Here is a 12,116-nt window from a genome sequence, read left to right on the forward strand (position 1 = left end):
ATTTCACCTGTTTAAAATTTCTTTTTTTTTTCTTTTAACTCAATAGCAAGGGACTGCTTTAATTTATAACAGGATTTCAAAGATATTAACTATTGCCATCAAATAGTCCTGTGCTCCCTGTGTTCTTCATTTACAGGAAACTCTGGTTTTGTTTCTAAGGACACATGGTGATTTTCTTCTTCGCGCAGTCACTGGAACAACTTTATTAACTTCCTAATTCTGCTATATTTTTGGAAGTAAATGGTGATATTTAGAACCAATAACAAGAAAGTAAAAAAAAAAAAAAAAAAACATTTTGAAGATTAGTTTTAATTCCAGTTTTTGCTACAGCATTTTGGTGGATGCACACACAGTGTTGTAAGACATTCTTCAAAATCTGCAGTAGCTCATCAGGTGAGGAACTATCATCCATCGAAACACAGGAGGAAATTATGTGCCCAGGAGTTCATGAGCTTCCAGGAGAGATAAACTGATGAGGCATCCAAACTAAATCTCATTTTCTGCAGGTGATATACAGTAGATCAAAAAAAAGCAGAGTATTTCACTGGCTCGATATGAAAGGGGCCAAAATGAGCCAAAGCTCAGAGCACCCAAAAGATAATGCAGGGGTAGGAGGAGCCTTTTGGCAACAGCTCGCAGCCTCCCGTAGTTGAAAAGTTCACTGGCAGTAACGGCAATCCTGTGACGGCCTTTAGCTTCATCCACGCTCCCATGGGCTTGGCAGAGATGGATCTGCGTGCGTCTCTGCCTCCTGTCACCGATTTGTTCCTCCACTGACATTATAGCAACCTTGGGAAGAACATGGCCTAAACCTTGAACGAGTGAGAAACGCCGGTGCAAAGCAAAATGTATTCTGCTGCCTGACACTGGCTAGGAAGAGCTAATGTGGAGAGCCATGGCCACCAGGCAAGGCGACCGGGCAAGGCAAGGGGACACCCTTTGCCTCTGTGTGCACACGAGGAGGGATGGCAGGTTGGGATGTTCCCACAGACTCCTGATGGGGACTCTGAAGCTCATTGTCTACCAGGGGCTCAGCAGTCTCTCTAAATGGTGAGGCATGCTCCTCTTTAAAGGTCTGCAGGCGTATAAAAAGCAAGAGGGCAGAGGGACACCCTTACGAGCTTATAGGCTTGGCTCATAAACCCTTGCAACTCACTGGGGGGATCACAAGGCTTTTGCGACACTGCGTGAGGCATGCCACGTTCTGGGTGTGCAACTGGCTTCCTTCCTTCTCTCCTGTAGGGTACATCTCAATGTTTGGGTCATGGAAACCTGATGGAGGTGGCATGCATGGCTGGGCTGATGTCTGCAAGAGGGGACCCCAGCTCAGAGAGGGGTGCTGGCAGGGGCAAACATGAAGCATTCCGAGCCATTCCTCAATATTTCTGCTCTTAATGCAAATTCCTAGTCAGCTCTGTTTTCTTTCATGAAATTGCCTAACCAAGTCTTAAACCCGTGTCAGTTTTTGTCATCCACGGTGACCTTGGACAGAGTTGTGCAAGAGCTGCGCGCTGTGTGAGGAAGTACCGCTTTTTCCCTGTCCTGAACGTAGCACCTGCTGGCATCGTGCTGCTACAGATCTCCCCGCAAGATTGGGCCAGGCTGGTAGAAACACAGCGTACAAAAGTGAAGAACCACTCTGTAACCTGCATTTCTGGTGCAGCATCACCCTGGGTAATGCTTTGCCACCGAGTTTGTCCTTCCAACCCAGGAGACGCCCATGTCGCCTCCGTGTTCCCTCTAAATGCGGATTTACCCATAACCTTTTGGCAGGAGACAATCTAGCTAATGTTCACCTGCTTTATCTGCAACCCTTGTCTTGGTTTGCTCTCAGGACAACATTTGCAGCTTTTCACGTCGGGGTTGTTTTTGTCGGTTGTTACCCTGGGGCGCGGGGAAGTGACCGAGTCCACGAGACCTCCAGCCTCCCCAACATGCCTCAGCACAGTGAAGACACTTGCTTGAAACAAATCAAATCCAGCACCCTGCTGCGATCAGACAAGAGGACACAGAGTTCATCCGTTCTCATCGTCGTGTTCGTGACACACAGGTAGGACTCCTCTATTTTCTTTCAATCCCATAGAAATTGAATACAAAGCAAAACACAGGCTCTCCACTGTGCGTAGTATTCTGTTATAAATCACATGGAAATAAAAAAAAAATTCTTCCCCTCCAGCTATGCCAGCTTTAAGGATGTCTAGAATAGAGTGAGAATGATTTTTAACGCTTATTTCTTGTTTTGCATCAGCTAGCAACAGTGCGTGCCCAGCCACGAGAGGTGTGTGCAGCAGCATAACTGCCGTGGGAGCTGGGCGCGACCGTGCCAGAGGTGGCTGGAGTCTTTTTACGTACTGCTGGGCATTGAGTGTTTTTCCAGCTTATATTAAGCCTCTCCATTTAAAGGAAGAGAAATATATTCAAGTGGACAAAATCAATAGCTTGAAATGTATTGCAAACAGCAATGTGAAAAAAAAAAAAAATTAAATCCACAAAAAGGAGATTGTGTGTGTTTGTATGTGTGTGCATCTTTAGCTCAATGCAAACGTTTCATTTACTGCAAATTAAAACAAAACATTAATTTTTGACATTTTTGAACGTGTTAAATAACATGTTTCTTTTTAATGCAGTTGTGGATTATTGGTTGAAACCAGTTGTTTCCCATTAGCTTTTTCTGTTTCAGGAATTTGGAATTTTCTGGTCAAAAATGTTTGGTTAAAAAATAATGAATCTGCTGCAGTCTCAGCAGGCATTAACAGGACTCGGTGTCTCCAGATCACACTGACAGCTTCCCAGGCCCGTAACACTTTTCCTGCTGTTTTTAAACCTGAATAAAAAAAAAAAAAAAGCTTTAACCAAAATTCACTCCCTTTCTTTTATTAGGAAACTGCAAAGGAGGCTGCAGCGTGGATGCAAGGAGAGGCCCCTTCATAAAGACAGGTTACAAAAAGTAAGAGAGTTTCTGAGCTATTTTTTTATCATTTTGCTTACAGCTGAAAGAATAAACTTTGTTTTGTAACTTAAATGGATATTTCAAAATTTCTTTTTAAAGCTCATAGAAACAAAATTCTTAACGGTTTGCCAAATTCAGTTTTGTGCAATTCCATTTTTAACATAACTATGAAATATAAAATCAAAATTCAAATGGTTTTCCTTTGGAGAGCCAGGAGCTCTCCTTTGCAATGTTGGTACAAAATGCTGTGGAACTAACAAGAAAAATATAAAGCCAGGGTTCCTGAATATTAAGCTTTACATTTTTTCACTAATAAAACATGGAAGGGCAATGTCAAAATTGTAAAAAAGAGAGTTTCTCAAGGGCTTCAATGGAAAATGAAATTAGAATTTACCATCATTCTATAGGAACATGTGCTGTAAGAAACAGATGGGAAAACACCCATAATTAACACTTCTCAGCAGAAGAAAAAAAATGGTAGAAACTTTCTACAAAATTAACTCTGAAACCTCTCAGGAAATTGATTTCTTTATTTGGCAGTTCAACAACAACAAAAAAAAAAAAAGAGAAAACAGGACAAAAACTTAGTTCATTTTTTAACCATTTAGCACAAGTAGAGGTCTACCAACAGACCCTTAGAGTCCCTTCACACAGTTACACTTCACTTATATTTCACATTTCCCTGTCTGAAGTACATTTTCCAAGTATGCAGCAGATAAGCGGCACTATACTGGCCAACAGTAGAATAAATACTATATCATACAGATATCTAAATGTAACGTCTTGGTAGGATTTTTTTCATTTTTTTTCAATGTAAATGGAATTGGATCAGAAGTCATGAAATAGCTGTTCAAATGGTTGCAAGGGTATTCCTACAGAATACTTTCTAAACAGCGCAAGAGAAAGCCCAATGACAACAGAAGTCCCATCATCAGCTGAGGAACAGCAGAAGAGGCGGAAGACCTGGTTTTTTGGTAGTGAATGAGAGGTGGACAATGAGAATGACAGCTTTAGAAAAACCTGGGGTGGAAGACAATATCCAGGAGAACTGCATGGTTAGGTTGTAACAGGGGAAGCATGAAAGTCTTATCCCTATAGCAAGTACGTGATTGGCAGAATTATTTTCAAATTTTCACCCAAAATAATATAATTCTGCATGGCTTTGCCTTTATCATTCTGTATATCTTCTAAATTGATCATAATCAATTGTGTCACAGAGAATAGAAAGGCAAAGAAACCAGAAACAGAGTATAGGGTCTTGATCATTGTCATGGTTTAACCCCAGACTAGCTGCTGTGAAGAAAATGAGCTCTGCTCCAGCCAAACCCAGCACAGTCATCAACAATCAGGCACCAGCTGAATGGTGAATGGTCAACAAAGCTGGGGAAGGGTCTGGAGCACAGGGCTGGTGGGGAGCGGCTGAGGGAGCTGGGGGTGTTCAGCCTGGAGAAGAGGAGGCTGAGGGGAGACCTCATCGCTCTCTGCAGCTCCCTGAAAGGAGGTTGTAGTGAGGTGGGTGTTGGTCTCTTCTCCCACATAGTTAGCGATAGGACGAGAGGAAATGGGCTCAAGCTGCACCAGGGGAGGTTTAGGTTGGATATTAGGAAAAATTTCTTCACGGAAAGGGTGGTCAAGCATTGGACCAGGCTGCCCAGAGAGGTGGGGGAGTCCCCATCCCTGGAAGTGTTCAAAAAACGGGCAGAGGTGGCACTTTGGGACATGGTTCAGTCTGGTCTACCCTTGATGGGTTTAGTGTGGACTTGGTAGTGTAGGTTAATGGTTGGGCTGGATGATCTTAAAGGGCTTTTCCAACCTAAATGATTCTATGAGTCTATGATCCTATATTACATGTCATGCTTTCCTGTTAGAGGTCCTAATGCATTTATGGGCAAAGTATCTACTGCCCATTGACAAAGATCTTTCTCCCTTGGTTGCCTGCTGCTGTGGGTAACAGTGCTGCCATATGATCTGTTAATAAGAACTAGATAGAAATTTCCATATTGAACAAGTGTAAAAGAAGTCAGGTCACAAAAATTCAGGGCAGCATATTCTGATGGACTCTGCGCCACTGAGAAGACAATTTTGTTCTTGTGCCTTCCTCAGTTATGTAGACACTTACCAGGTCATACGTATTTATGTGTAGGTGTTCAGGGGTGGATGCCTCTACATAAATTCAGCTCCTGCAGTCATCACCCCCATACCAGTGGTAATTACTCAAAAAGCATGGAGCTCTGGGGTACTCAGGTATGCTTTATGCTGCATTTTCTTAGCACGTAAAAGACTCTTTTGTTGCTCGGTCTGGTGGCATTGTATAAATCACTGACAGACTAATGATATGTGCCAGAGAGGAGGGAAATACATCATCAGAAAGTTTCAGGTGTCTGTTCCTGTGCCTGAGAGCTAGCTCCAGTTAACGACCCACGCAGTCCAGCTTTTGGTCCCAAACTCTGCAGTGCTTGCCACTTCACACCCGACTGGTGCTTGGACACTCGGTGCGTTCGTTGTCTTGCCTCCACCAGACTGACCAGCATTTCCAGGGCTCTTCTGAAGTATTCAAGTTGATCACCAGTCCGGATGCATCCGCTTCCTTGATTCAGCCAGTGGTGGTTAGTAAATCACTGGAACAGTTTAGTAAAGTCGCCAGTGAATTCTCCATTCTGTTATTTTGGTTTTCCAACCCGGTTTTGCTCTGTCTTTTGTTCATTCAAGCTCCAGCAGTCTGTGCTATGTGGAAAGAAAAATCATAAGACTTCAGTGGTCACCTCAGCTTTTATAACCTGTACATCTGCAGCAGTGCCAGGAGTATTTAAACTCTTCTGATTTTGTCCATGAGTCCGTTACAGCTTCTTTTCTGCTTATTCCTGTTGGTCTCTTGCTCTCTAGTGTTTGTCAACAAGATCCTAATCTATAATTCAATTTAACCACTTTGATTTTCTCTCTTAATGGGCAGGCTGGAGAGAAACTGTGATGTATCTGAGACTGGACTAAAATGTAAATTAGCTTAACCAAATCTTTCCTTTTAATTAGAATAATTGTTTAGCTGCATTTCTTACATTCATGAGGATATTCAGCCTATGGGTAAGTAAATTAAATTTAAGGGTATGTAATTCACATTATATTTTTATTGGACTCTGAGTCATAACTTCTTTTTAATCTTAATTAGAACTGCAATTCCTCTAAACAAGCAAAATGTGTCATAACAATTTAACACATTATAGGGCTGGCCGATAAATCTGGTGCTCAGAAAACAGTGCCATGACTCAGGGCAGTACAGCCTGGGTGAGAAGCTATCACTCTCTTAATCAGCAACGAATCTGTGGACCTTGATGTGCCAGAAAAAACAAAGCTGCTGTCCCTGGGCAGTGGCGGTAGCTCAGCTGCTGAGTGTTGAGTTGCAGTGGTGGAGGGTCAACGACTAGAACTGGCACAACAGCATGCCAGGGTAGATCTACATTACCTGGAGATACCTGGTCACATCAATCCAGTTAATAGACTCAAATAAACCAAAATTAACATCTTTTTTCTCTTTTGGCTGCTGCCAAAAGGCAAGAGGGCCAACATCCAGGTTGCTCTGAGTGTTTGATCAACACTTCCTGATTTGAAGCAGAACCTAAAGGCTGAGCTGGAACTTGGGTCCTCAGCGAGATATCACAGTATGAAAAATATATATTCCTTTAGAGGCTGCTGGGTGTCAGTGTCAGGGTTTAACGGGAGACATGACAGTCGGAACAGTGAGGGCCACAATACCTTAAAGATAGCAGTGAGGATACTGATTTCTGGTGAGCTTTTTGGTAGGTGAGAGGATACAGAATCAGGATATTACTTAACTGGGTGCCCCTCCACGGACATCATGAGTAGACACTGATCATGGGCAAACAAGCTCTAATTATAATAAGTAATCTTCGTGTTATCCTAATGCTGCACTGTCCACTTTAGGTGCTCATAAAGTCGTAACAAAGCACAGCACCAGGCGACAGTGGAGCTGAAACACCAATATTCTTTGGCCCTAACGACATACTTTTGTCCTAAGGCTACGTAAGAAGTATTTACCCTGCTGTTAATAAAGATGGATTCACATTTATTTCGTGGACTGGATGTATTTGCGGCTCTGTCTGGATTTAATGAAGGTTGTGTCAGTCAGTGAAGCAAAGCTTGAGGAAATCCCTGTAAGAGCAAGGTGGAGAAAGGGAGATGGGGTGTAACCAAGGACCAGGCAGTGGGTGGACCTGTTGAGACCTCTCTGACGGTGCAAGCCATAAAAGTGGCAAGAGAAAGAAAAGGGCTGTAATTAGTCCTCTAAATGCCAGGTCTTCCAGGAGAGATGGTTTGTAAATTTATTAAATATTTTATAAGAAATAAAATCTTAAAAAAGTTTTTTTTTTTTTTCATTTCCTATTCTTATTGTGTCATTGGAATAAAAAGAAGCAAAAGGGAGAAAAGAGAAAAAAAATAGAAAAAAAAAAACTAAGAAAAAGGGAGAAAAATGCCAAATAAAAGAAAATAATGTTAATAAACTATTAAATGCTTTAAATGAAGAGGAGAATGGAACTTTAATTTTATTTTTTAACACAATAAACAAAACTGATTTTGAAAATTTTAATTTTCTATGGTAATTCATTACAGGTGGTTTCCCCCCCCCCCCCCCCCTCCAGTTCTTATCATACCCTAGAGCACATAACGCTGCACCAGTTAGTAACAAGAGTCAAGAATATTGAATTTCCCACCTGTTGGTACAGAGATGCAATGCAGCTTTTGGACAATTAGAACAATAATCCATCTGTATCACTTACAAAGCAATTGTGTCCCTTGGTAAAGAAATATAATTTTCATGTAGTACAAACAATTCTTTTCCCAAACTACCTCAGAATAAGCATTTTGCAAGAGAACAGGTGGCTCAAGAAAACAAGGTAGGAGCAGTAAAGAATGGCAGACATTATCCTGGATAAATTCAGAATGGTAAAAAAAAATAGAAGCATTGTTTGAATATGGTAACAAAATTTCAGATTTCAGTTCTGCTGATGCCTTTCTGCAGATTTAGAGCTTAAATTCAGAATATCCACACACACCCCGACCACCCCCAGCAAAAGCCTTGTGAAATGCCTGCTGCAAAACATAAATTCAAAGGATAGAAAGAGGGCAGATCAGATGTACTAACTTATAGATGATGCACAACCAAAAAATGGAGCATTGCCAGCCCAGTTATTTGAGCACGGCGGCTCTGGACATCTGGGGGGACCATCTTCTGGCTAAGGTGAGATGTAAGGGAGCTGAGTCCAGGTCAACAATAGTGTTGTACATGCAAGTGGGACTGCTGGATGCTGCCAACATGAAATCTCTTATTGGTCATGACCTTTCAGTGATGGGGGGAAAAGAAAAAAAGAATTCCTTGCTGTCTTTCAAGTCGAACACAAAGCGCAGCAGAGAAATCTATTTTAGGAATACTAAAAAAACAGGCAACATTTTAGGAATATGATCAGAAGAAGAAAATAGCTCTGTAAGTAACACGTGTTAGGTTTCTGTATTACAGTGGTACAGTCGCTGAAGATCACAGTGGATATATCCACAAAGGACCGTAGCTGAAATGTTGCTAAGCAGCATCACAGTCTTAATCCCTGAAGTGGCATTTGAAACCAGGATCGCCTCTACAAACTGCGAGAGAGATTTCTTCCCTTCCCACCTTCCCATCTCATTTTTATTCAAGGTGGTGGAGGCTGCAAACTTTACAGCTTCCTCCTAAACTGAGCTTTTGAGCCGTGTTCCCCAGATTATTGCCAATGTGCTAAAACATCAGCAGAGGTGAGCTGCCGTGCTGGATGATGAATAATGACTGACTGGTGACCTATTCACAAACAGAGCATCCTCCGGTTGGTTTATCCCAGCTGGTGGTCATTAAAGAAAGACCTTGGGCAACAGCAAGTAGAAAAAAGACAGATACATTACACAATTTTGCACAAGTTATTTTAATTTGGAGCTGAATTTGCATGAGAAGGGTATGAACACCTGAGTGATTTTCATATGCGGATCCTTTTGAGAGCTTGGCAGAAGAGCTTTCAGGCAGAGCTAGAAATGAAGGTTTTAATACACTTAGAAGCTACTGCAAAAAATACATGCTAGACACATTACACTGGTGGCTCGCAAGCATCTTCACTCGTGGTCCCAGCTCTGCAACAGTTCCCCTCCTGTTACCATCTCCAGGCTCATGATGCTGAGCTCCTGCACTAATACTAGAAACCCGTGCAATATCTTTTGGTTTTCTTTGGCTCCTTTGTTTTTCTTTTTGTGCATGTACCTTATAAAACTTATCCTGGGAAGTGAGTAACCCTACAAAGGCTGTGTCCTTCTGCCAGGAGCTCCAGCAAGTACCGTGGGTCAAGGGTGTCCAGACAATAGCCAATACGGCATCATGTACCTGTTGCCACGTATCTTCTCCCCAGATAGAACTGCACGTGTTCAGCTACTTTAATCTTAGTGTTAAATCCTCTAACACAGACCTGTAGAGCATGCACACTTCACACAATAACTGAGCGTGCTGGAGGGATGCTCCTCATCGCTCCTCTGCATTGGAGCGTTGTGCCACGTTGCCCTGTGCTACGTGCTTGTCCCTACGCTGTGCCAGCTGCACCCCTTCTACAGGAGGGGACATACCAGAGCATGGGTCTTTCTGTACATGTCCTCATATTCTTTCCCTGTTGGTTGTATAGGAGACAAAATACAGGGCTAGGTGATTATTTGATCTGACTCACTGCAGCAGATCTTATTTTTAATGAACGGGTGAAGTGGTCTCACAAAGTCGTAGCACAGCATTAAACACCTAAAATGTCTGGGGCTAGGAGGAACAGTATCTCAAAGCATCTAACAGGGACTGTAAATAAACTAGTGAATACTTCCCAGTGATCCCAAGCCTGGGAATCAAGTCCTCCTGCAATTGGCATTTGGGTGACCAAGAAATCTGGAGAGGACCCAGCCCTGCCAGTGTGCAGTGCTCTGCTGATATTTGGTAGGTCTCTGGTCCTGACGTGATGATATAGCTCCCCCAAAACACAGAGTAAGCTGCTTCTGAGCTCCATCATTCCCATCTGAGTTGATTTGTATGCTGTCCTTCATCACATCTCACTGCATAAAACATTAATCTACTGCAAGGAAAAAGAGATGCAGCAGCTCCGGTGGATAACTACTTTATTCAGGGCATGGAATTTGCTGAGGTTCAGGTTCCTACAGGGAAATGAAATGCCTTACAAGGAGCATCTTATGAAAGACACTGGAAAACTGGCTGAAATGACCGGCAACCTGAGGGATTTGTGCAAGGGCAACTGGGAGATAGTGCAGTATTTTTTCGTCTGGCAACAAGAAACTTGAATGTTCCTCTTGAATATTGTGCTGCAGTGAAAGAGGTGCAGAAGGAATTTGAAATACAGTATTTCAAACTGTGAGAAAAGCAGACTGAAAAGATTAACTGGGAGTCTATAATCAACCCTACTGATAGAACTTGCTTGCAGTTAATCCAGCTGTATTTACCTTATAGATCGCAAGCAAGGCCATGGAAGAGCACTCTCAGGAGCTCAGATGGGTGCTTTTGGCCCATGCAGAGCTGTCTCAATGTCAGACCATACTGAAATCGTAACGACTGGGATTCTTCAGCCTCGACAACATTGCGTAGGAACAGCTTGTCAAAATTTAATTCATTGAATATCATGGCCTTACTATGGCAGTTTAACTCTCACCCCTGCAACGGCACATCATCAAGCTCTTCCAGGCAAAGCACACTATAAAAGAACATGTGCTTGTTTTATTTCTTTATGGACGTACTGTCCATATGCTCTAGGTGTTGTGAGGATAACATACAGACACGAAAAGTCATGTTCAAACGTAACCAATATGCAGCAGGGAAACTCAGGCTAATCCGCTACCAGCACACCAGAAAACAGAATAATTCAATGCCCCTTTGCTTTTTAAGCGTTATACACCATATTCATATGTATGGGACCACAGATGATTTCAAGGTGAGCACAGACAGAGCAAGGAAATCATTCAGATATTGGACTTTTTTCCCTCTTTTTCCAGAGAAATGCATCCCAACAGATATGAAGGAATGAGCAAACTGTATCACTATTCAGCAGGATGAATGAATGTTGCTGAGACACATGGTCAGTCCTGCAACTCCCAGCCTCCCGAAGGGACTGCAGCTCTTGGGCGCGTGCCGGGGCCCCTCGCCACTGCAGCCCCCAGCCAGCCCTTGGCTGCTCCAGGCACCGCTGAGCCGGGAGCGGCAAAACAAACGAGGTCATCACAGAAATAAGGTTGTTCCGTGGTGCTTTGTGACCTTGAAGGAAGTTAAACTCCAGCTCTGGAGAGCACACGATTGAAGAGTCATGGCACAGGCACAACTTTAGCTTTAATGCACTCCCCCATCACTTCTCCCATGGAAGCCTCCCTGCACCACGACGGTGACCTGAGCGGATGCGGCAGGATGCAGCAGGAACAGGTAAAATCTGCTCCCCACCTGTATAGGCAGAGAGATGAACATGTATCGTTGGGTATCAAGTGCTTTCTACATTAAAAAAGGCCCTAAAGATCCTCCACCCTGGCGTCCTGTCTGCAAGTGAGCAGCGGCAGATGCCGGGGAAGGCTGCGTACGAGGGATCACCTCTGCCCCAAGATGTTCTCCCCGCTGCCAGCAATAAGCAGTTTAAGCTGTTTCCAAATCAGCATTTTTAATACGCTCCGAAGGACCTACCTCCTTTGAATATGGCTAATCTTTTCTGAAAACATTTCTATTTCGGGAAACTCACTTCGACAATAAAGTCGTAATTTAATTATTTATTGCACATTTCCCTGCTTTCAGGAGTCTGAGTTTAGCTGAGCTCAGCATTTCAAAGGAGAGTTACCAGACAACTTCAGCTTGGGAGCAAACCTGCTTTTCTTTGTATTTTGGGGTTTTTTTGCTCGGTTTGCAATTCAGCGTGTCAGAGCTGTGGTAGTTTTCTGTGCCTATCTGTGAAAGCCTGGGCTTGGGGCAAGATTTACCTGGTAAAAAGTAAAAGTTTTTTTGCTCCTAAAAGTGTTCTTTCCTCATTCTTGGACATGTTGCTATAAAGAAAAAAGTATTATGAGGATGCAGTGGAATATTTACTTGATGTATGTAATTTATGAAGCATACAGATCCCTC

Source organism: Pelecanus crispus, chromosome 6 (genome assembly GCF_030463565.1).
Source record: "Pelecanus crispus isolate bPelCri1 chromosome 6, bPelCri1.pri, whole genome shotgun sequence".
Taxonomy (NCBI): domain Eukaryota; kingdom Metazoa; phylum Chordata; class Aves; order Pelecaniformes; family Pelecanidae; genus Pelecanus; species Pelecanus crispus.